Source organism: Dermacentor albipictus, chromosome 3 (assembly GCF_038994185.2).
Source record: "Dermacentor albipictus isolate Rhodes 1998 colony chromosome 3, USDA_Dalb.pri_finalv2, whole genome shotgun sequence".
Classification (NCBI taxonomy): Eukaryota; Metazoa; Arthropoda; class Arachnida; order Ixodida; family Ixodidae; genus Dermacentor; species Dermacentor albipictus.
Genome location: NC_091823.1, coordinates 174,028,312 through 174,055,018, shown reverse-complemented (window position 1 = coordinate 174,055,018; position 26,707 = coordinate 174,028,312). Strand labels below are relative to the sequence as shown.

Below are 26,707 nucleotides of genomic sequence, written 5' to 3'. Positions count from 1 at the left end.
AGCTCGAGTGCTCCTATCTATATAAATACATGTAAAAGGAGAATTCGTTTTTCGCGGCAACCACTGCACCAAATTTGACGAGGCTTGTTGCGTTTAAAAGACAAACTTAAAATCTAGTGACTGTTGGTTTCGAATTTTCGAGTTAAGCCGTCAATGTATTATTAAAAATTGGCAAAAATCAAAAATTTTCGGAAAACGAAACTATCAAGCTTACAACTCTGTAACTCGACGACTAAAAGTGATAACACAATTCTCTGAATTGCATCTAATAGTACATCTAAAGCGGACAAAATTGATATGTTACACATGAATATAAAAAAAATTAATTATAGGGAAATACAACTTTTGCAAAACCGTTGTAACCAACGCAACAGATTCACGTAAGATGTAAAATGACATATTGAATTTGTCCGCTTTGAATGATCTAATGGATGCCGTTTACAGAACCGCGATATCAGTTCTTGATGCAGAGCTATGAATTTGTAAACATTGTGCTTCTATTTTTTTCAAACGGTCAAATATTTAAAAATCGATTTAAGAAAATTGAAGCCCTAAATCGAAATTCCGCTTCCAACAGTAAAACGCAGTACATGTAACGCAGTACATGTACATGTACAACATGTACTGTTGTACATGTACATGTACAACAGTACATGTAAAAACGCAAAAACGTTTTTCTGAGATAACCCGTGCACCGATATTAACGAAATTTGTTGCATTTGAGAGAGAAAGTTAAATTATAGTGACTGTTGGAAGCGGAATTTCGATTTAGGGCTTCAATTTTCTTAAATCGATTTTTAAATATTTGACCGTTTGAAAAAAATAGAAGCACAATGTTTACAAATTCATAGCTCTGCATCAAGAACTGATATCGCGGTTCTGTAAACGGCATCCATTAGATCATTCAAAGCGGACAAATTCAATATGTCATTTTACATCTTACGTGAATCTGTTGCGTTGGTTACAACGGTTTTGCAAAAGTTGTATTTCCCTATAATTAAATTTTTTTATATTCATGTGTAACATATCAATTTTGTCCGCTTTAGATGTGCTATCAGGTACAATTCACAGAATTGCGATATCATTTTTTCTTGCTGAGTTACGGAGTTGTAAGCTTGATAGTTTCGTTTTCTGAAAATTTGCGATTTTTGCCAAATTTTTATAAAAAATTGACGACCTAAATCGAAAATTCGAAACCAACAGTCACTAGATTTTAAGTTTTTCCTTTAAATTCAGCAAACCTCGTCAAATTTGGTGCAGTGGTTGCCTAGAAAAACGAATTCTCCTTTTACATGTCTACAGCGTCTTGTCTTCGCGTGAAGAACCAATCAACACGGCCGACGTAAATCTTCGAGAGCAGTTGAAGACAAACAGCGCGTGGAGGGCTCCGGAGGACGCAGTGAAAGAGCGAGACCGGCTCGTTCCGTTTTCCGTACCGGGAGGACAGCATAACGTAAAAGTATTGGGTTATGCATTTTAGTAATTGTACATTAACATTCGTGTTGCAATAATTGCTCACTGTAATTGGTTACCTTTTTCTGTTTTCGGTAACCTGTACAAGTTTTCTATATAAACCAAGTTTGCGTTTTGTGGCAAAGGTAAATTATCGTTAATAATGTGCGTATGTACCCACAAAAAATGGTTATTGTGCTGTGTCCGCGGAATATTCGCGAATGTTAATGTTCGTTCACGAGTTGGCAAATGTGGAAATCCTACAACGCCAACACGACTTCAAGGACATTTTCTAATGACTCCGGAAAGTATTATCTAAAACTCAACGCTTGTCATACGTGTTCTTCTGTCGTCTCTTCCCTTAATTAAGCATATGCAGCAGTAAAATAGAATGCTAACGATAGGACCTACTTCTCTATCGCTTTATTTTTTTTATTTCAAGTCACGTGCAGTGAAGACGGAACATATTAACGCTTTCAACCCGTTCTTCCTTGAACGCGGAGTGCCAAGAGAGCCCTTCGAGCTGGCCGTGCGTAGCGCGTGTAAAAAAAGCCCGTGACGCGAGCGATATTTATTGGCGTCACCGTCGGCGATGCATCGTACGAGGAAAGGCGCGGGGCGGGGGGGGGGGGGGGGGGAGTGTTGCTGGACGGGGACGCTCCTCGCAACCGCGATCTTGCAGATAAGTCGGGCTGGGGGAAAAGGAAAAAAAAAACACCCTTGGGGGAGTCTCACTGCGCTCCGTATGCCTGCTGGCACGCGTCGGATCCCCCACGGTCAGCTGCAGCCGCGGGCGAATGCAGAACGTTCGGATCGGGGGGGAAAAAAATGCGAGCAGCGAACTTCGGCCGTGCATGCATGCACGTCACCCTTTTGTAGGGGAAAACCAGCAGCTGCTGCATCCACGAGACTGGCCTAATTTAAATAAAGAAGCTCTCCTGTGGGGCCAGCCACTGCCGCTCTCCTCGTCTCCGTTTCGATCAGCTCATCTCCGAACGCGAATCCCGTGTGCTTCCAAAGACGCGCTTCTCTCGATAGCTGCTATGCTCGCAACTCTCACCCACCAAGACGACCGTGGAGTACAATAAAACCCGCGCTCATATCGCGTCAGTCGAATATATTATTGTGGAATTTTCGGCCCAACTTTATTGCATCTCTTTTTCGCCGTGTGACACTTAATAGCACGTCGCCTGAAATCTTGCTTCTTTATTGTATCTGTAGCTGAACTCTAATTAATCTTTCTTTTCCTGTCGCTTGCTTCTGTATTTTTTCTCTCTCATTATAGGCCATCTTGCCATATGTTGAGCGCAAATGTCGCAGTATTGCGTAACCTTATAATACGTAATCTCAATTGTTATTGCTGTACGCATGTATTCTACTCTGCTCTACAATGCCTATGCGCTTGCGGGTATGTAAATTAATAAATAAATGAATAAATAGATAATTAATGCTATTTATTGTCATCTTTACACTGCAATTCATTGAAACCAGGCCTGTCAAATCCGATAAGCGGCGAGAACCAGTGGTAATATGCACATTGATAATGACTGCAACATACTTCTGAAGCTGCGTTTGGTGCTTGCAGAAAAACCATTGCAAAGGATGTGCGTGTACCCGTTGTGCGTGCGCGCGCGCGCCCACACTTGGAGCTCGTTGAAAATCGATGGGACACAGACCTGGCTTCACTGAATCTCGTTTTGCAATACGGTGAAGCACGGCGAGAGACGTCGTATTGATAGCACGTTGAAAAGTGTGTCGAAATCTATTGTCTGGAAATCTTCATCAAATGGCAGTGCAAATTTGTTCTCTTTCCCTAACAAATTTTCGCTGCCACTTGATGAACAATTGCACGTGATAGATTTCACCATACTTTTTAACGTACTGTAAATACGACGCCACCATAGCAAAGAACAAACAGCGAATAATGTAATGCCATATCACAGGACACTGTACGCAAGAGCTTGCACGATCGTGGTTTCCTAGACACACCAATCTTAAACCAGTATAATAGAATTGTTGGTGAGAATAATAAAGGTTTTGTTGTTGCCCTTCATATGAGATCTTCCAGGTGAAAAGAAAATTTGGAATTAATTCGTTGGTTCATTCATTCATTCATATACAGGCAGCACCAGTGTGTCTTTTATGGATGTGGAACAATAAAAGGCTGTGAAACATCGGGCACCCCATCTTACTGCACAGACTGCAATAGTACATGCACATAATGCACACTGTATAACACGCCGCGATTACTTAGCAGCTATATGTAAGCACGAGATCGCGGGTTCTATTCCCGACCGCGATTCGACGAGAACGAAAGGCAAGAACGCCCGTGTACCGCGACGTGGGTTCGCGTTGAGGAAATGAACTCCAGGTGGTCAGCAATAACCCGTGGTGCCCGCTCGGGCGTGCCTCGTAATCATATCCTGGTTTCGGCTCGTAAAACCCCAGAATTTAGTTTTTAAATGGTCGCAGGACAAGCGCATCAATCTATACGGAAAAAAGAAACCATTGCCGTGACGCTGTACAACGACCAGCAGCACCGGGCCATCGAGAAAGTAGTGCTCGTTTAACACTCGGCGCGCAGCCAACCGTCAAGGACGGAAGAATGTTAAGGCGCAGGCTGCGTCAATGGTGAAGAGTGGGCTTTTGTATAGTTGCCGTGCGGGCCGCTTACGCATAGGGTGTCCCAGCTAACGTTAGCCAAGCTGCTGGACGAAAAGAAGAAAGAAATTGACGGAAAACCGTGGAAAATGCAGTGACAAAACCTGCTGTGCTCAGTCGTCACACCTCTCGCGACTGAGCACGGAAGGTTTTACCACTGCATTGTGCACCGCTTCTCGTCAATGTCTTTTTGTCGTTCAATAAGCTTGACTAACGTCACCCGGGTCACACGGTATATGATTCACAGGAACAATCAGAATTAAATAAGAATGTCATGGCGCGAACCTTCCGCAAGCAAGGGAGGACCCAGCGGGGTGGTGGGGGGGGGGGCAGTGGCGTAGCAACATGGGGGGGTGCGGGGGGCCTGGGCCCCGGGTGCAAGGGGCCAGTGGGGGGGTGTGGTATACGCCTGAAGTCACCCCTCTTTACGCCGGCTTGACTGGGCGCAAATTGCAAAGAATGTTCCGGTATCCTGTAGCCCGAGCTCATGCACCCGATGCGTTGCGCCGCAAAATTGTCGGCTGCAGCTCTATCAACACCCCACGGAATAATTGCACGAATGTGCGGGCTGAGAAATGTAATTCGGGAAATGGTCCCTAAACTACTCGCTTTAGCGGAACGTTTCTGTGGGGTGCGCTCGTGCTGTGCGTTCATGCTAGGAGCAGGAGTCGCTAAACATACAGTGAGGCGTTGTAAGTCGTTGGGGCTCTTGGGTTGCTCTTCCGTTCAGAACGCGCAGTGAAGACGAACAAAGACAGCAGCAAGAGGGCGTTCAACCAGCGCGCCCGGCGCTCGCGTTTACGGCGAAGCGTTCGTTGAGAGCGACGTTGCATAAGTGGGGCCGTCAAAAGTCGCGAATGGGATTCTCTGGATCGTCTTCAGACTCGGTTCGGCCGAAGAGTTTGGCGGCGTATGACTCGACAGGCTGTAGTCGCGGACCCGCCGCGATGTCCGGCTCGCTTTCCCCTCTCCCGCTCGCTCCGAGAAGCCGCTGCGAAGCCTGCCGTTATGTTTCACGCTCTCCTTCTTACCTTCGAAAGTTTCAGAAAACTGTTGTTGTTGTGTGACTTCATGTCACAAGTACAGTGTCTGTATCAGCTGCACAGAATTTTATTTAAAGAAAAGGTGAATTTTGTAAGGATATTTCCCGATCGAGATTCTATGAAGTTGTCTTTTTGTGACTACTAGGAACTCGGTAGCGCGAAAAATATGGCAGATAAGTAATAACCATATCCTTAATAATCCCGTAATTAGTACTTATAGAGGAAGCACTTCAATTCAAGAATTCAGGACTCAAAGTCATATTATTAACTCAACAAAAGCTTCTTAAACAAAATCGTGTTGGGTGCTACAACCTACAGTACTTCGGCACTGCGGGCGGCGCCCAGTATATGGCAGCAGCGAAAGAAATATGAAATAGTGGACCAGTGACGTTGATCCCTTAATCCTCTCCTTTGCGAGTGCAAACCAACAGTAGTGCAAACTTTCGCTGGCACGGGCTTCATCGCGGCCTTTTCTTTCTTTTTTTTTATGGTGACGCCAAGAATCGACGCGAAGCGTGCTCTATTCTGTTCCCAATCTCCCGGTGGTGCCGCAGCTCGGATAATCACGTTTGTCCGTATAGCGAGAATGTAAAATGTCGAGAATGTAAAACGTGTTCAGAGTTTCTGTCTTTATTGTCACGCAGTCTGTCGTAGTATATTATCCTGTTTTCTTTATATCATTTGGCTGGCATTGCACTTCATGCGATAGTGTACCCTTTCCATTTTTGTCTTGCAAATTTGCACCGCATTTCACAAGACCGTTTTGCCGTCGAGATGACTCATCTATGTTACGTATTTTGTTACTTTTACCACCTGTGCTCTGCTGTATCAAGTTTTTGTCACATGCTCACTTTTCTTCAAATTGTCCCCCCCTGCAATAATGCCCTTGTGGCGCTGCAGGTACTTGTATAAATAAATAAAATAAATAAAAAGCAGCAAATGAAAAATAAAGGCTTTATTGATCAGAATGAAGAGAACTCGTAATTGTCATAGCATTGGCGCCCGCGCAGCGGGGAGGCAGGTAGCGTTTTCTAATAGGGTGGGAATGTCAGCGTCACTGACAATTTAATTTTCGTTTCCGTTCAGGGCTGCGTGCCATAGTACTTACGACGATTTTTGTGAAGTTGTTGTTGGGCAAGATATGAATGTCAAGCTTCAATTTTTCAAATGCAATATTGTCGCTAAAATTGGTAATTAAAGCTTTATTATAAAGATATTTTTGTTACTTGTACGTGAGTCATATTTTCCACGATGCCACATTTGTATTGGCTGCCAAGCCTTACAGTGTGACAGATGTGCACATAGGCTTATCACACGTTATCAGTGCAGCACGCTGTGTTATTTGGAGCAGGAAAAACGGCGTGTATATTTGCTGCATTCGCGATCTCTGGGAAAGAAAGCGAAGGAGAGGGGGACACGGGGAACGTACGCGGTATCCCAGGCGGCTGTACTGGAGCTGAAACCCGGAAATTGTCGATATCCTCGCCTTCCTCGACCACATCACGGGGGGGGGGGGGGGGGGGGGGTTGAAAGAAGACCTATGGGCCCCGGGTGCCAGACGACCTAGCTACGCCACTGGGTGCCCCCCCTCTCCATATTATATAGAGGGGCTCGGCCCCTCCTCGGCAGGTCAACTGCGGCACCTATTCGACATGCTCTGGAGGTGTTCACACATAGGGTGTGAACACCCTATGTGTAAACGATGTGGCCGGAGTGAATGAAAGCCAATCCCATGCCGAAACGTAAAATGCTAGTAATTTTCCTACGCGCTTCTATTCTTTCACCAGTTTCACTGCCAGGATCTGTGATTCACCGCTTCACTGGTTGTACGTATATATATATATATATATATATATATATATATATATATATATATATATATATATATATATATTGTAAGCACTATTAACGTACTTCGTCTAATCGATGAAGATGTTGGCTGAAGTCAGACGAAAAGATGACAATATCGTCCAGATAACAGAGGCATGTCTTCCATTTTAGACCACGAAGGACGTTGTCTATCATGCGCTCAAATGTGGCGGGAGCATTACAAAGGCCAAAAGGCATCACGTTGAATTCATAAAGGCCATCCGGTGTAGCGAATGCGGTCTTTTCTTTGTCAGTCTCGTTCATCGGAATTTGCCAATATCCTGATCGAAGATCAAGGCTGGAGAAATACTCCGCCCCTTGTAGTGTGTCCAAAGCGTCGTCAATTCGAGGTATTGGATATACGTCCTTGCGTGTGATCTTATTGAGCGCTCGATAATCCACGCAAAAGCGAACTGAGCCATCTTTTTTCTTTACCAGGACCACGGGAGACGCCCATGGGCTAGATGAAGGTCGTATTATCTTCCGCGCAAGCATGTCAGCAACCTGTTGTTCAATGACCTTTCGTTCGGACGGCGATACACGATAGGGGCGTCGTCGTATAATAGCGGAACCATCGGTTTCGATGCGGTGTGTAGCCGCAGGAGTTTGGCTCAACACAGGGGAACAGCTGTCGAAACAGGCTTTGTGTTTTGCCAAGACCACCATTAGGGCTTCGGACTGTGCGGCTGTTAGGTCAGAACCAAGAACGGCTGGAGGAGGGAAAGGATCATCCAAACCTGAGGCTGGGGCTGGCGATGAAGAAGGGCAAAGCGCGACTAGAGAGATAGGTTGAGTGTCGGCGAGGGTTGCCACAGTCATCCCTTTGGGCAGCATCACAGGATCTGGGGTCGTGTTGCAAGCAGACAGAAGGGCGCGGCCGCGTGAAAACCGGACGAGACAGGTGGCAATGAGAATTCCGCGAGAAGTACAGCGGGAAGAAGGGGCGACTAGGGCGTCTCCGTCGGCGATCTGACTGGATGTGACGGCTACAACGTCTTCGTGACCAGGACGCAGGACGTAGTCGGCAGCGATGGTCAAGTTCACGCATGAAAGTGAAGAGTCCGCAACAGGTTCAAGCTCTGTATCCGTGATGTGGACAACTTCCTCTCTACAGGAAATGACGGCTGAAGCAGAATGCAGGAAGTCCCAACCAAGTATAAGTTCATGGATACACGTTGGAAGGATGATAAACTCGATGTGGTGGCGTATGCCGTCGATGAGAACACGAGCAGTACACTGTCCGTCAGGGTGAATGAACGCATTATTAGCACCACGCAAAATAGGTCCAAGATAAGGCGTTTTTACTTTACGGAGCCGGGAACACAGATCACTCCGAAGAACAGAAACGGCGGCACCGGTATCGATGAGAGCTGACGCGGGAACACCTTCGACAGTCACAGAAAGCATGTTGGCCGGGCGAACAGGAGGAATTTTTGAAGACCGATAAGAAGCAGTTTCCCCTCCAAAAACTGCAACAGTTAGTTTTCCGAGTGCTGGTCGACAAAATGGGAAGTGGGGCGAAGCGGTGATGTAGAGCGCCGGTAAGGGGATGGAGAACGACGTCTGGCCGAACGGGAACTATGAGGCAGATTGGGAGCTAGCAGCTGGTGGAGACGGAGAACGCTGTTGCGGGGATGAGTACGGTCCGGGATAGTAGTCGTCTGATCGGCGAGTGCGGTCTCTTTCGTGCTCAGCATAGCCTCGCCTTTCATCCTGCTGGCGCCGGCGGCAGAAGCGTGATATATGGCCGCGTATACCGCAGTAAAAACAAACTGGACGAGGTGGACGCCACTGAGGGTACGATGGCGCAGCAAGTGCTCTGGTTCCCATCGAAGCCACATGGTCATAGGAAACGCCAGTAGGCACGGAAGGCACGGTAGGGGTGGGTAGCGAAACAACATCCGCGTAGGTAGGTGTGGAGCGCGCTACCGGAGCAAGATGCGTCGTGGGTGTAGTCATCGCTGTCAACTCTTGCTTTACGACCTCGCGCAAGTCGAAGGCGGAGGTTGGGGCGCAGGCAGCAGGTGGACGCCTGAGGTCTTGTAGTTGAAGCTCTTCGCGGATGATGGTGCGGATAAGAGCACGTAGATCTGGAGAATGGGGAACCGGAGGATCGCTGCTGTCATGTGGAAGACGAATAGACTGCAGCTCGTCGAGGCGTTGACACGTTGAAGTGATGTCTTGGACAGAAGCCGGATTTTGCACGATTAAGGCGTTGAACGCGACAGGCCCAGTGCCTTTTAAGATGTGGCGAACGCGTTCGGCTTCCGTCATGCTAGGATTCGCACGGCGGCACAGAGCCAAGACATCCTCTATGTATGAGGTGTAAGACTCTTGGGGAAGTTGGCGCCGCGTTCCCAGCTTCTGTTTGGCGACTTCTGCACGGCCAGACGAGGAAGCGAAGATTTGCCGCAGCTTCGAGGTAAACGTGGACCAATCCGCGATGTCGGATTCGTGGTTGAAATACCACGTCTTTGCAACACCGGTCAAGTAGAAGGCGACGTGCCTCAATTTCTGGGTGTCGTTCCACTTGTTGCAAAAACTCACGCGGTCGTAGTGGTCGATCCAATCGTCTACGTCATCACCGCGGAGTCCCGCGAAGACGGGGATCGCGCTGAGGGCTCGTCACAGTCCAAGCGGGCGCCGCAGGTGGGGCCGTCTGTGTAGTAGGGTTAGAGGCGCCGGAAGGCCCGGGGTTGGCAGTGTCCATTGTTGTAGAGGTAGCTGGGTGCAGGCGGCGACCGGAACGGAGCTCCAGGGAGGACGGAAACGCGAGAGGACGTCGAGATCTTGACGTACCTCCACCACTTTATAATACCTCCACTACTTCATAATATATATATATATATATATATATATATATATATATATATATATATATATATATATATATATATATAGTCATATAATGAGAAGCCAACAAACACTGATACCAAGGCTTGGTGTCAGTGTTTGTTGGCTTCTCATTATATGACTAATAATTATCGGGTCCCTCGGTTAACCCCCTTTCTTCTCGTTTATATATATATATATATATATATATATATATATATATATATATATATATATATATATATATATAATTATCTTATGGTCCATATTGCAATTTACGAATTCTAGCAATGGACTTCGCAAGGCGGTTTCACTTGTAAGGAATTCTCAGGACGACACCAGTTTCTAGATATAAATCTAGATATAGACGGCTTGAAACTCGCCTACTTTACAGAATACACGTCTTCGTCCGTAGCCGTACTAACTGACCCGCCGTGTGAAACTGCTGACCTTCGCCACGTCTTAGACAAACAGCTTCTGTCTATGATAAACAAGTCGCTCAGCACAAGGGTGGTGGTGGTGGAAACTTTTAATGGCTGCAAGAGAGTTTGGGAGCCACAGAGTGGCCCCGCTACATGGTCGGCGTCCCTAGTCCGGGACATCGCATGACAATGCCCCGTCTCTCGCCCGTTTCACCAGAGCCCTTTGGGACTCAAGCGAGGAGCAGTTGAGGAGGGCAGTCTCCCATGCCTCTCTGGAAGGGGTAGGGGAAGGGGGGAGGTGGGGATTTTGAGTACATGCCCACACCATGTGGAAGATATCACAGGTCTCCCCACAGTGCGGGCATCGCCCATCCGTGTTAGGATCGTAATGCTTTAAGATTGCAGGACAGAGCAGAGTACCTGTCCGCAGGCGCCTTAAAGTTCGCTCCTCCGTCTTACTCAGCCCCCTTGGCAGGGGCCGGGAAAAGGCGGTGGTTGTCGCTATAATGCGTTATGATTTCCCTGAATCGCAGCAGCGGCTGGTTAGTCTCCGAGCCAGAAGAGCTGGGATGAGGAGCCCGGTAAATAAGCGCTCGGGCAGCCGCGTCAGCGGCCTCATTACCTCGTACGCCCTGATGGCCAGGAGCCCAAATGATTCTTTTCGGTGTTGGATCAGTGGCAGTCCGTCTTAGAATGCAAGCAGCTAAGGGGGAGATCTCCCCAGACAAGTAATGATCACATGCTTTTCGGGAGTCCGTAATGATGATTCTCGAATTGGCGTGGGCGGCAGCAAGCGCTATCGCTACTTCCTCGGCTCGCATTGAATTCGGGGCTCGAAAAGAGAGTCCATCGACGTGCATTTCCTGGTGAGCAACAGCGGCCGTGTAAAATCCCGTGGGCGACGGCCCTGCTACGTCTACATAATATACACCGGGTCGGGAGCCGTGTTGTCTCTCAAGAGCCCGAGCCCGCGCTTGTCGTCTGTTTTCGTGCATGTCAGTGTCCATGTTACGGGGGAGCGGGGAGACCCAGAGCATATATGGCGCCACAGTACTGGGATACGCTCCGTCTCCTCTGGAGTGCAGTCGTGTTGGATGTGTAAGCGGTTTAGCAGGCGGCGCCCAGGGGCCGTCTGAATGAGCCGCGTGTATTGGTTCACGAGGTGGGCCTCCCGCAAGTCCTGGTAGGAGTTTAGCACCCCCAATGCCTTCAGTTTGGCATTAGAGGTAGCCACCGGGAGATCCAGGGCTCGCTTAGTTGCCTTGCGGATGATGGCGTCTATTCGCGCCTCGTCTTGCTAAGTAGTGCGGAGATATGGCACGGCGTAGAGGATCCGGCTAGTCACGAAGGCATAGACGAGCCGAAGCGCGTCCCTGCCCCGCAGACCGCCCCGCTTGTTGGAAACGCGGCGGATCATACGCCCTACCTGTTCGCCTACTCTCTTGAGTTTCACAATAGTGGAGTCCGGTCTGAGTCTGTGGTGAATGAAAAGGCCCAGAATACGGAGCTCCTCCACCTCTCTAATAGGACCTCTTGACAGAGAGATGTGAATTGCTGTCCTATCCTTTGGGTTCGCTCTGACATGCAGAAGCTCTGATTTCGCTGGAGCACATTGGAGCCCACAGTCCATAGCATACGCATCGACTATGGAAGCGGCCTGCTGAAGGCGGGCCTCCATGTCCCCCAGGCTCCCTTCAGTGGTCCAAATTGTAATGTCATCTGCATATAACGCGTGTTGAATGCCTTCCACCCGGGCCAATTGGCTTGGGAGGAGCGTCATAGCTATGTTGAACAGGAGCAGTGATAACACCGCTCCCTGAGGGGTACCCCGTGTTCCCATCATGTAAGGGCCGTATTCCTCGCCCTCAATCCGAAGGAAGGCCTGGCGATTATACAAAGCACAAGGGAGCGCCATACCTTGGTGGATACGCTTTTTAAGCATCTGTCAGTGTCTGACTTTGCGCAGCCGTGCAAAGCGTTCTCGATGCCCTAGTCGCGAACGCGCCATACTATCGATACGGGATCTGCGCGCCCGATCAGGCAGAAGCCTTATCGGGTGTCGCCTAACGAGCGCAAGATAATCGGGGAACGAGTGAGTGACATGATGAAAAATGGAATAATACAAGAGTCCTCGAGTCCTTGGGCAGCTCCGGTCATATACTCGTCAGAAAGAAAGACGGTAACTGGAGATTTTGCGTCGATTATCGAAGATTAAACGCCGTGACTAAGAAGGATGTCTACCCGCTGCCCCGGATTGATGATGCAACTGATTGCCTTCATTCGGCCTCTTATTTTTCTTCAGTGGACCTGCGCTCAGGATATTGGCAAATCCCGATACACCCGGCAGACAAGGAGAAAACAGCCTTCATAACCCCGGATGGGTTACTCGAATTCAATGTGATGCCATTTGGGTTGTGCAACGCTCCAGCAACCTTTGAAAGGTTCATGGACACCATTCTGCGTAGGTTAAAATGGAACACCTGTATGTGCTATCTTGACGACGTTGTTATATTCGGGCGCACATTCAATGAGCACAATACGCACCTGGATATTGTCCTCGACTGCACCAAAAACGCCGGCCTGGTTCTGAAGTCCAAGAAATGTAACTTTGGGGACCGTCAAACCCTTGTGCTGGGTCATCTTGTTGACAAAGACGGTATCCGGCCTGATCCCCTCAAGACGGCAGCTGTTGAGGCATTCAGTGCACCGCAGTCAGTGAAGCAACTTCGTAGTTTTCTGGGTCTTTGCTCTTACTTTCGCCGATTTATTCCTGGTTTTGCTGACGTCGCTTATCCTCTGACAAATCTGCTACATAAAGACGCACGGTTTGAGTGGACACCCGAGTGCGAGTCTGCATTTCGTCAGTTGAAGTTCCTGCTGACCTCCCGACCTATCCTTTGCCACTTCAATCCTACTGCGCCGACAGAAATCCACACAGATGCTAGTGGCGTCTGTCTGGGTGCCGTCTTGGTCCAACGTTATGATGACCGTCAGCACGTGATTGCTTATGCAAGTCGCTCATTAAGCAAACCTGAACGAAATTACACGGTGACAGAGCAAGAATGCCTCGCTGTAATCTTTGAAGTTCAGTGATTTCGCTCGTACTTGTACGGACGACCATAAGTCGTCACAGACCACCAATCCCTGTGCTGGCTCGTGAACCTTCGCGACCCTTGTGGTTGCCTTGCGCGCTGGGCTTTGAGGTTGCAGGAATATAACTTCACTGTTGCCTACAAGCGTGGCCGAAAACACGCTGACGCAGACTGCCTTTCCCGTATGCCGCTTACCTCGACGGACTGCGACGCAGGCAATTTTGATCATCTCGTCGCTTCTGTGACATCCGCTTTTCCAGATACCGATGCGTTCAAAGCAGAACAACGGACAGACACGAAATTGGAGCCACTCTTCACTTCTGCCCATTCAAGTGCAACAAGCAGCTACTGTCTACGTGACGGGCTCCTGTACAAAAGGAACTACTCAAGCACGGGTGCACGCTTCCTTCTAGTGGTGCCGGAGCGTCTCCGGCCAGCAATCCTTCAGGCTATGCACGATGACCCTACCTCCGGTCACTTAGGCACTGTGCCCTCCCTTTATCGCATTCAAGAACGCTTTTACTGGCCCCGGATGCGACATTCGGTTGAGTTGTATGTCGCCAGCTGCATACAGTGGCAACGTCGGAGAGAGAGAGAGAGAAACTTTATTGTGATTGTAAAGATTTGAAGGAGGGGTGGTCGGAGCCTCTCAGTCCAGGGCCCCACTGGCCTCTGCCGCCTGCCTGACCTGGCTAATTAAGGACTTTTGTCCTGCCAGATCGGAGCGGGCGAGCTGTGCCTCCCACTGCTCCATTGTCCTATTGGTGTTTGGCCTATGAGGGTGCTTAGTGCACTCCAAGGTTATGTGCATTAGGGTAGGTATGCCACCGCACCAAGGACAGTTGGCCCTATAACGAGTGGGATACATGGCGTTTAGCAATTTTAAATGGGGGAACACCCCGGTCTGTATTTTACGCCAATCGGCGGCCTCTTCCCCGTTAAGTTGTGGGTGAGGCGGCGGGTATTTTCTTCGGACTCCACGCTGATGAGCAAGGATGTCTTTGGCATTTAAATTGGTGGAATTTTGTGATGGGTAGTGCGGGTGGTTGGGGTTAGAAGAGGACGCTGTCGCTCGGTTAGTGAACCCTCGAGCTAACGCGTTAGCCTTTTCGTTCCCCTGTACCCCCGCGTGGCCCGGGCACCAGAGTAGGCGATGATGGTGGTTGAAGGATTTCGGGATTATCGCGAGGCTAGCCGCAGTCACGTGCCCCTTGAGAAACATGCGACATGTCTCCTGGGAGTCCGTGACCACGACCGAGTCCCTTTGCGAACGCTCCGCGTGAGCGAGTGCGATCGCCACTGCTAATATTTCAGCCGAGGTTGGGGATCCCGCCGTGGCCGACGCGGTAATTTGCTGTTGGCTGACAGCGTTCACGACTGCCAGGGCGTACCTCCTTTGGTAGCGCTGCCCGGTCGTCTCTGCATACAGAGCTGCGTCCGTGTAGTACGTGTTGTACCTATGGTTGTTAGAGTAGGCTGATTGAATGTGTTGTGCACGTGCTTTGCGCCTTTCTTTGTTGTACTCTGGATGCATATTCTTTGGAATTGGGGCTACTGTAATTTTGGATCTCATCGAAGGAGGGAGAGGTACGGCCTGCTCTGTGAGATAAATGGGGTATGCTGGGATATTGAGTCTAGCCAATATTGCCCTACCAGTTTTTGTGAAGCTGAGGCGCTCCCTCTGTCGCATCAGGGTGGCTTGCCTCAGTTCGTCGAAAGTATTGTGCACTCCCAAAGCTAACATGCGCTCCGTTGAAGTACATTTAGGCAGGCCCAGAGCAGCTTTGAAAGCGGTTCGGATTATTGTGTCAGCCTGCTTTTCCTCCTCCCTGTTCAGGATTTGGTACGGTAAGCTATAGGTTATTCGACTAACCACTAAGGCATGTACGAGCCTTAGGGTATCGTCTTCTCGCATTCCCGCTTTTCGATACGTCACGCGACGTATCATTTGGGCTATGTTGTTGGCTGTGGATTTGAGGGTCTTGAGTGTCTGTAGTGCTCTCCCGTCGCTCTGAAGCCACAAACCCAGGACTCGCATCGTGGGTACCTCTCGCACGGATTGGCCCTCAACCACGATGTTAATCGATCCTCTGGATTTGTAGCCTTTCGCGTGTATCCGGATAACCTCAGATTTTTCGGGTGCGCACTTCAGGCCACTCCATCTAGAAAATTTCTCCACCGCTAATACTGCACTTTGGAGCGTATATTCCTTATCCCCTAGTGAACCTCTGCTCGTCCACAGCGCGATGTCGTCTGCGTAGAGCGTGTAACCTAGGTCGGGTATCCGATCCAGATCGCGCGCGAGTCGACACATCGCAATGTTGAAGAGAAGAGGAGATAATATAGCTGCTTGAGGTGTTCCTTTGTCAGGCATTTTAAATAAATCCGAAGTGATTTGGCCAATACTGATGCTCGCCTCGCGGTTGGAAAGAAACGCTCTTAAGTAATTGTATGTGCGCTCACCACAACCCGTGAGTTCGAGTTCTTCCAATATTGCGGCGTGAGAGACGTTGTCGAATGCGCCTTTAAGGTCTAGTGCTAGGACTAGTCTCTCGTCGCCGTACGGTATATTAGTTAGAATTTCATCTCTAAGTAGGAGGAACGCGTCCTGGCAAGATAAACCCGTGCGAAATCCTATCATGGAGTCCGGGAACCAGCTCCGCTCTTCCAGGTATCGCTGCAATCTGCTATGGATAACCCTTTCATAGGGCTTACCTAGGCAGGACGTGAGCGACACCGGCCGTAGTGTATCACTCGAGGGATTCTTTTTTGGTTTGGGGATCATGATTATTTTAGCCAATTTCCACTCTTGGGGCAAGTCTCCCTTGGCCCAGCACTCGCTATTAAATATCTTTGTGATTTTCGCTAGGGCTGCCGAATCCATGTTTCGAATCATTGCATTTGTGATCGAGTCTGGGCCCGGTGCCGAGCTTTTACTGCGGATTGTGCCGCCTCATACACTTCCGCGTACGTTATTTCTTCGTCTAATTTAGGGTTCGCCTCCCCCGCGTATTGTCTCCTCGCGTACGACGATTCCGTGGCAGGTGAGGGTCCTATGTACTTTTTCTGAAGCGCGTGGACGAGATCTTGGTCTGTACCCTCGAAGTTGTCTGCTATAATTTGGAGCTTCTTGTTGTTCTCATTACGCGTGCTCATCGGGTCTAGCATGCTTCGTAGTATTCGCCACGTACTGCTCGTTCCCAGAGTTCCTGACAGGGTTCCACAGAACGTCGCCCACTCGTTTTTAGCGAGCTCGTTGGCATGGCCTTGGGCTTGCTCTGCCAAGAGAGTGATGCGTTGTCTCAGGTGTTTGTTTAGACGTTGCCTTTTCCACCTCTTGGCCAGTTTCCGCCTCTCTTCCCATAGGCTGACCAGGTGAGAGTCTATAACCGGCACCTCCGCTGTACGCTCAATGGCTTTAGTGGTGTCCCCGTGTGCTCGTCGAAGGAATTCGGTCCATTCTCGCATGTTGGTCGGGGCTGTATCCGACTCCTCCAGAGCTCTCTGGAGTTTTCTATAACGAGGCCAGTCAGTTAATTTAGTCTTTCCTATTGTTCTCCGTATGTTGGGCGTGGAGAGCGCTACTCGGATTATGTCGTGATCGCTTCCCAAATTTTCATCAAAGGAAACCCATTGTGCGTCTCTGATGTTTATTGTAAAGGCACGGTCGGGCGCCGTGTCTCTACTGACGCTGTTACCCGTGCGCGTCGGTTTGCCGATCTGATTGATTGCCCGTAAGCCCAAGGCCGTTGCGGTGCGCTCGAGTAGGAACCCTTTGGGCGACGTTTTCGCGTATCCCCATAGTATGTGGGGTGCATTAAAGTCACCCACTATCACCGCCTTATCCCTGGTGCCCGCTAAATCTTTTGTTGCTGAGAGAATGTGGGGTAGGTCGTTCCCTTTGCTTTTGGGAGGACTGTACAGATTTGTGATTAGTGTGTGTGCCTTACTTCGTTTCTTTGGCATCACACTGATAACTATGGAATTAGTCTCTCCCTCAGTTGGCGGAAGTGTTAATAATTGAGCGTTTATCGACTTGCTCACCAGCGTGGCGACCTTCGGATTTTGAGGATCGCTCAGAGTGTAGTATCCCTGCAATTTGGCCGGCTTGGCCCCGACCTCCTGCAGACATATCACGTCCGGAGCGATTCCGGAGTTTTTGATAAACTGGTGGAACACTGCCGCTTTCCTGGAGAAGGAGCGGCAGTTCCATTGCCATATCTCTAATTGGTCTGAATTTTGTATTCGTTGCGATTTCTTAGCGTGATTAGCCATGTTGCCCACTCTTATTTTAAGCCCGTGACGTTTCCGTGTCCGAGCCGTCGGATTCTGTTACGCAGTGGCTTATTTTAGTTTTTGCCGAACCCGCTCCTATCGCAATTGCGCGTTTTTTGGTGGGAACAGCCTTCGAGACTGCCCTAAGCTGTTCCGCCACGAACCCCTTGTGTTTCTCGAAGTCCTTCATGCACTGTTGTTGAAATTCCGTTAACCTTTGGGTAATTAATGCCATCATTTCATGCATAAATATTTTCAAGTTTTCCGCGATCATTGTCTGGATCTGCGCTGCCGTTATCTGCGCGTTTTTTGAGATTTGGGTTGTCGGAGACTGTGCGGAGACGGAGTTTATATCTGCCGCTGCTTTCGCTTTGGCTATTTCTTCAGATTGACGCGGCATTTCCTGCTGTGGTATTGTGCTATTGAAGCGCGCCTCTAACACTGACACTTGTTTCTGAAGTGATTGTCGTTTGCGTTCTTCTCCTGAGAGCTGTTCTCTTAGTCGGAAACGTCGGAAACGCCCAACCACTGCCCCATCTGGTTTCCTTCAACCTGTGCCGCCTCCCAGCTCACCCTTTCGGCAAGTTGCAATTGATCTGTTAGGCCCTTTTCCAATGTCATCTAAGGGGAACCGCTGGACAATTGCCTGCGCCGACTATTTCACGCGCTATTGCGAGACGGCGGCTATACCATCAGCCACCGCCACCGAAGTATCGCTCTTCTTACTTCACGCTATTGTTCTGCGACATGGACCGCCTGGTGTTATCATAAGCGACCGGGGACGTCAATTCACGGTGGGTATCGTGGAAGAGCTTGTGCGTTTATGTAACTCGCACCTCAGGCACTCGACGCCTTATCATCCGCAAACGAACGGCCTCACTGAGCGCACTAATCGACCAATCACAAATATGCTTTCCATGTATGTTGCGTCCGATCACAAGAATTGGGATGAAGTTCTACCGTTTATTACTTACGCCTACAACACCGCCAACCACGAGACAACCGGCTACAGCCCCTTCTTCCTTCTATATGCTCGGCCGCACGACACTGTCCTCCCTTTTTACCACCACGACAATCCTACGGTCGCCGATACGCTATGCCTCGCTGAAGAGGCTCGGAGACTTGCGCGACTGCGGACTTTGGCGTCACAAGAAAACTGCAAAGCCCGCTACGACGCACGACATCGGCCTGTTACATATCACCCTGGTGATCTCGTTTGGCTTTGGACTCCTACAAGGAAACGCGGCTTGTGCCAAAAGCTGCTGGGAAACTACGATGGACCGTATGCTGTCATCGACAAAGTCAGCGCAGTGAACTATAGTCTTGCGCGCCTCACGAACACTGGTAGACGTTCTGCTAGGACACAAGTCGCGCATGTCGCATTGTTGAAATCATGCACGCCACGACAAGCTAGTTGACTCGCCCAGTGGGCTTTGTCTGCAAGGAGAGGTATATGTGACGTCCAAGCGCGTAAAGGGGACGCGGGGATCAAGAAGAGAAGGGAAGAGGAGAACGAAGACTGTGCAGCGGCCATTCCTGCTCTCGCACGCCTAAATAAACGCCTTTTCCCCGTGCTTGTAACAATATATATATATATATATATATATATATATATATATATATATATATATATATATATATATATATATATATATATATATATATATATATATAGTCATATAATGAGAAGCCAACAAACACTGACACCAAGTACAACATAGGGGAAATTGCATGTGCTTAATAAATGAAATAAAGTAATGATAAATTAATGGAAATTAAAGTGGATGAAAAAACAACTTGTCGCGTGTGGGTTCGGTTCCCACCTGCGGCAAGTTGTTTTTTCATCCACTTTAATTTCCATTAATTTATCATTACTTTATTTCATTTATTAAGCACATGCAATTTCCCCTATGTTGTACTTTTTGTCAGTGTTTGTTGGCTTCTCATTATATGACTAATAATTATCGGGTCCCTCGGTTAACCCCCTTTCTTCTCGTTTATATATATATATATATATATATATATATATATATATATATATATATATATATATATATATATATATATACACACACACAGAAATATCTGCTGGTCAGCGTGGTTGTTGCTGACGCAGGCGCGTCAGCGCTAGCAGTTTCGTGTGTACAAGTCGTTCAGGGTAGCGGTGCTGCCTTTAGTATAGAAGCAGTATGGTTTAGGAGACGCAGAAACGTTTTCTCGCTGTTGCAAGCATTCCGCGCTTCGCCCCCACCCTCACCTTGAAGAACAAATAGCCGCAAATGCGCATCATCTCAACGGTGGTCGAGCAAGGAATGTCTCCGTAGCCAACACTTCGACAATGTCTTCGTCAGGGTAACAACCGCTTTCCTTCGGGACTGGGCAGAGAGAGTGAGACATACGCAAACGGAAAGAAGCAGCTACTGCCCGGACGAAGCCCCCTTTATCGAAATCTTTGGCTTCAGCGACATTCCTTGTCCGACCACTGTTAACCACTTCGAGCCTCGATCTCCCTGTGAACCTTTTTCTTGTTCGCAAATGAATTTTTAGTGAAGGCCTTGGAGCGTGCCAACGACATCCATCAAACTATACAACGAAAGAACGGTGAGCGTCGACGACGCGCAAGCGATCGGTGGCACTATACAAATCAATAGGTTGTTTTCACTGAAACAATTTCGTTTTGCACGTGACGGATACATGCAGCGCTATTCCGTAACCAGTCCGACGTTTTGTGTGTGCACCCGGGCCGCGGCCTTCCCCGCCAGCTCAGAACCGACGGGCCCTGCGACAGCGCACACTGCGGTCAATGCAGAGTCACGTGTGATTGAGCGTTGGGGGGAGGGCGCTCCGACAACGCGCGAGGGAGCGCGCCGCCTGACGACTCGGCTCGCACAGGCGTGTTTCGGCGTCGTCTGCCGTCTTGCAGACGTAGTTGACTGACCGGGCTCAGTGCTGTGGGAAGGCAGATGCGCCCCGCTTAATTTAGCGACTCTGCGGAGCTCCGCCCTCGACGACCAAACCTGGGCGACCCAGCACGCCCGCGAGGCGGCGGCGAGGCAAGCCCTCGACGTCCCTTCGTGGGAGGCTTAGGCCCGGCCATCATAAAGTGCTGGTTGTACAATAAAAGTTTATTCCTCCTCCTCTTCCTTATGTCCCGCACATGTCGACTGCATGGACTGCCACATCCAGCGGACGGCCGGACACCCGCAACGTCACACCATAGCCGCACAGCCACCGATCGACATGCGCTCCCAACAAGTGGCGCTCCCGTCTGCTTGCAGCTAGTGTTCCTGTATGTGCTCCCACAGGGAGCAGAGTTGCGCATAGGTCCACCGTCGTGATCCAGCTCTGCAGCGAAGCCACTCCTCGTGCGCGCAGGAGCCAAATCCCGCGCAGTGTTCCGCCTTTTTCTCTAGTGGTCGCGAGCTACAAGCGCCAATTTTTCGCAGGCGCTTAGCAAAGGGCACTTCTTAATACAGGCTACACTCGAACGAGTCATTCGTGCAGTCGGAGGGGGTGGGCTTCCAACCAACCGAAACTTTGTATGTACCTATGTAAACACGCATATACAAACACACACATGAACGTACAAATAGGGGGTAGCACCGCCTTCGATTCCCCAAAATAAAATATTCCCGTGGCTCGAACAGCTCCAAAGTTTGCTCGCAAACGCGCAGTACGTTGCCACAAAACGCGGTGCAATGGTTTTCAGCATGCATATGAAGTTGTCTTATCACTGTCAGAAAGCAAGAAATGTTTTAAAGTGTTTAAAACTTCACACACGTAAGGTGGACACTTAGCGCATTTTGGCTGCCGAAACCAGCCGATTAATGACCGTCGCCAAGAGAGCTATCGTGCCTGCAGTTATGTCAGTGACCGTTAACACAGCGTCATCTATCACTAACCATCGTTCACAACAGCTGCAAGTTTTCGATACATGCGGTGCAGACACAGATTTAAGCGCATTTCAAATGTTCACATGCGCACATTTTAAGCAAAGCTTACTTTTACGATTCATTCATACCGCAGACTAATCAGCTATATAGTAGCAGCAAATCTGCAAGTAGAAAAATATTCAACATACAAGAGCTTCTAGATCAAATTTATTTCATACAAGGGAATGCATGAACGGCTGCTGGCAGCAGGCCAAGTGTGCTGGTTCTTGGAACCTTGGGGGCAGAATTCAAAGAAACTGGAAAGGCAACAAGCTAATAAGAGTAACAACAGGTTATTTTTATTGCACTAATCACATCAAGATGGCAAACTTGCAGAGTAATTATTCACACAGTGCATACTGTAATCTGACAACACATATTTCCTGATCTCTTACCACTCGGAGAAAAGCCAGTAGTTGAAGACACTGTATCAAATCAATCAAATCACTGAAGCAGGTTTTGGCCAAAAAGCCAGGTTACAAAGCTTTGTGACCTATCACATCAGAGGCAAGGAAATTTTACGTCATTCAACAGTGCATTCACTCCACTCCCGCCCACAGGAAACAGCATTCACCAAAGCACAACGTAGATTTCTAGCGTGTATAAATGAACGACAAGTTTTTGTTCCACTGGCTGATACGTGATGCTCACAAGCTAGCACACATACAATTGCGGCTTAGCTTCTATGGCAGCAATTAGTTAACAAAATAAATAAGCCTGTGCACTTCAAGACAATAAATTGACTAGAATCAATTTGACTGTTCTCAAAACTTCACACGGAGAAGGAATATATTACAATTATCACAGCTCGAGAGCTAACTATGCATATGCCAACTTAGCACCCGTTTTAAACTTGTTCATTTGTCTGCTTTCTGCAAAGATGTCCTAGCTCTTCAGAAATTGCGGTTGACGAGAGAGGTACATATTATTCATTTCAATTTTAAACTCTGAAGGGTACATTCAAAGTCAAGAAGCCCAGACTTGTTAGCAACAACACTCTCACTATAGTATCAGTGTGTCTCCAGCTAGTTTGCTTGGCTGAAGCATTTACTCCTATGGCTGACTTCCGTGCGCTTTGTGCAGTGTGGTGCGCTGCACCCCGTCACACTGGAATAGAAGTGCCAGTACGATGTGTTTCGTATCACTTCACCAAGGTCCTTGACTTCACATCGTCGAATACGGTACCTGAAACCCGCAGCTGCTCCTCTCAACGCACGATCGACGGTCCGCTGATTGCAATGGCGATGGCAATGACGATGGCAATGACGGAAACGACGAGTTCGCATGAGTCGGCGATGCGCCCGTAAAGTTGGCTTCGCAGCGACGCGGATCATTTGACGTCATTTTTCGCTCTCGGCCAATAGCGGTGCGAGCGGCGCCGGAAAAGGTATGCGCAACTCTGCTCCCTGCGGGAGCATATACAGGAACACTACTTGCAGCAACACTGCGGTACAAGCATTAACGCGTGCAAGGCGAACGAGGTTCACCATAGACTTAACGCTGTATATACAGTGTGTCCCAACTATATATCATGCACCAAGATTTAAGAAAATGCAAATCCCACGTAGCTGGAAAGAACCAATGTAATGTTGTTTGCCGTCGCTTGTAGATACTCGGAGCATTTTTTTTTGCATTCCGCCTAATTACATATTTAGCCTGTATTAATTAATCAACTTGTAAAATATTATAATTGGATGAAAAGTGTCAATGAGAAAATTGTAAAGCAACACGAAAAACTCCCGATACAGCTTTCTATTGCTTAATACGGGCGACATAAAAGCGTTTTTCCGAGCGTGAAAGAAACAGTTAATACAGCCAAAGTGCCTGGAGCGTCCAGTCGCGCTGCAGTCTGCGGTCGCCGTGAACGCTTATGTCCAAGGAACACGAACCAACGACGTGTACTACAGCATGACCGTACACTCGGTATCGCACTTGAAAATTTATCTCGTATTTATTTATTTTGACCGCCTTTACAGCATGGCGCAAGTGGCGCCACGCAAAGGACGGCCATCTAAAACGAAACTGTAACACTGCTCCCCCCTTAGATCGTTCAACAAAAGTATATGGGGAGTAGCGCTGTACTGGCTTGCAGCTTCTGGTGCTTCTTCGCAACCGAGGCGTGCTGCACATTCAGTTGGGACAGTTCACAGCAGTCTCTTCTGTACCAGCAGTCACATTCGTGGCGGGCGTCGAGTTTGCAGAAGCAGCAGGATGAGTATCGCACACAGTTTGTTGGACGGTTATCAACACCTGATGTAGGTTCAGGCTCCAGTGACCCAGTAGTTGACGCGGAGACTGCTGCGCGTTGAGGAAGTAGATGGTCGCCGTGCCTATTCCAGAAAGCGCCATCACTGAGACATACTGTAGCTGTTGACTTACCGGTGATGCTCGCGACACGTGCAGGTACCCACAGTTGGCCTTGGTGGAAGTTCCTTGCAAGTACGTTGCCTCCCGCATCCGGCAGTGGAGAACGGCACCCCCTGTCGGCATGCAGCTTCTGCTTAGGTGGTTTCAGCAGCACTGTAGTGTGTAAATTTGGGCGAAGAACATCCAAAGGCGTGAACATCCTTGCCGTGAACATTTCGCATGGTGCCTGCCAGTGACTTCATGTGGTGTGGTTCTTTGACGAAATAAGAACCTTGAAATCTCGGTTTGAAAGGATCCACAGCCGCTCTTCCTGATCTTGTTCTTGGCAGTCTATGCGACACGCTACGCCACACCGTTTGAAGCTGGATGGTAGGGCGGCACAGGCATGCGACGTATCCACCCCCTGTCAAAAATTTCAAGTATTGCCCACTTGCAAAGGAGGGTCCATTATCGGACACGATGAGATCCAGCAGGCCAAGCTGCGCAAATGCTATCTGCGATGCTGCGATGACAGCATCCGCCGACTTTGATCCCACTGGACAGACTTCGACCCATTTTGAATATGCGTCAACAATGATGAGGGAATGTATGTCCCAAGAACGGGCCCCCAAAGTCAACGTGAAGTCTTGACCAAGGTCGTTGTTGAAATGGCCAGGGTGTGTGCTGAATGCGATGAGGTGTACACTGATAAGCTTGGCATGTAGCACAACCCTTTACACCCTTAGCGATGTCACCATCAATTCCCGGCCACCAGACATCTGAAAATCGACTTGTTTTTATCAATGCCAGGATACCCAGCATGAAGAATTAGTCAGGACTTTGCCTTACAGAGATTTTGGGATAGTAACGCTGGAACCCCACAGCAAGCAGCCTTCATGGAGGCTGAGTTGACTGCTCTCTGTGAATGGATTTTCCTCTGGTCCAACAGGAAACCCTTCTCCTCGCAGGAGAGCAAGAATTACGTGACTCAGGAGTGAATCATTTCTTGTAGCTTGTGCTACAAAATCTGGTGACAAGGGTCCTGGGTATGCTTGTTCAAGCATAAAAACTTCAGCAGGTGTATGCAGATCAACACTGTTGGCAGCAGCAATCTACTGAGGGCATCAGCATGACCTAAGCCCAGGCTAGCCTTGTGCGCGAGCTTGTACTTGTAAGCAAAATGTTTTTCAGGGCCCATCTGACTAGTCGTGGTGGAGCTTGAACAGGAACGGGAGCACTCAACAATCCTAGTAGTAGTTTATGATCCGTTAGCAGTGAAAGGAATTCTCCAAAAGTACAGGTGGAACTTTTCAACACCGAATACGAGGGCTAATGCCTCTTGTCAATTTGGCTCTAGTTTTGATCTACATGAGACAAACTTCTTATGGAAAAGGCAATGGGCAGTTCTCGACCATCAGCTTCTCGATGAGCCAAAACTGCGCCGATCCCATACGGAGATGCATCAGAACTGAAACAACGGTTTCTCTGGATCGGAGTGACGTCCAGAAATGTTTGGGAGAAAACGCCTGTAGAAGTTCACGAGCGCCAGAAAGCTTTGGATTTCCTTGACGTCACGGGGTGCAGGTACGTGAAGCACTGCAGATATCGTGCTTATGCTTGGTAATAGACCTTCTCTGCTTATGATGTGCCCTAGGTACTCCACCTGTGGCACAAAAAGGTGACACTTGTCGAACTTCAACTTGAGTCCGTCACGAAGTCGAGACAAAGCAGCATTGAGGTTGCGGAAGTGCTCTGAATCATTCAGGCCAGTGACAAGAATGTCATCATATCTTTACGGGGATGTTGGGAGTATAAGACTGTATTTACAATGTATATACAAACAGGGGTTAAAATGGCTGACTAGTAACAACACGCACCAGCCGGCGTCTCTCGATCTTCTTCCTCTCTCTCTTCTTTCATCCTTCCGTAACAGGACCCCCGGGTTGTCAAGCGCCGTCTCGGCGCATGGTAGGCGAAGAACTGCGAGCGAAGTATGACTTCAGCCGCGAAACGTGCACGACGTCAACAGGCGCGGACTTGAGGATGGATGAAACTGTAACGGCGCGATCTCGTAATTGACGTCGTTAACTTGACGTATGACTTCATAAGGCCCTGTGTAGCGAGAGAGAAGCTTCTGGGAGAGGCCGACCTGACGACATGGTGACCAAAGCAGCACCCAAGCACCTCGGGTGAAGCTGAACATCGCGATGGCACCGGTCGTAACGCTCTTTATGCAGATGCTGCGAGCCTAATAAGCGAGATCGGGCGATTTGACGCGCCATGTGAGCGCGATCGATGACTTCGCGAGCGTACTCAGTGGCAACACGGGACACAGAAGGTAGGATGGTGTCAAAGAGCAAAGTGTAAAAGGTGTCAAAGGGCAAAAGGCAAAGCATACAAAAGATAAAAGGGTGAATATCCTGCGGTGTCATGTCGGGACGAGTTATACGCGAATGTCAGTAGGCCAGCGTGGCGTCCCAGTCTCGGTGATCGTTGTAAACGTGCATCGACAGCATCTCTGTGAGTGTTCGGTTGAAACATTCTGTAAGACCGTTCGTTTGTGGATGTATAGGCGGTGGACAGCTTGTGCTCAGTGGCGAAAGAGCGGAGGAGGTCTTCGACAACTCGAGACAAGAACGAGCGGCCGCAGTCTAACTGTCCAGGTGCACCGTGCTGGAGAATGACGTCGTGAAGGAGAAAATCGGCGACGTCTGTTGCGGAACTAATTGGCAACGCCTTTGTTATCGCGTAGTGTGCGCGTAATCAGTAGCGATGGTGATCCA

General features: G+C 48.9%; 1 protein-coding gene and 1 pseudogene across 1 annotated transcript in view; one reads left to right on the top strand and one right to left on the bottom strand.

Annotated features, from left to right (window-relative positions):
• The window catches only part of LOC135902120 (lysoplasmalogenase TMEM86A), a 76,497-nt gene that overhangs the window by 3,590 nt on the left and 46,200 nt on the right, over window positions 1-26,707 (top strand). The window lies entirely within an intron of this gene.
• Window positions 10,446-12,059, bottom strand: LOC135902142 (uncharacterized; annotated as a pseudogene).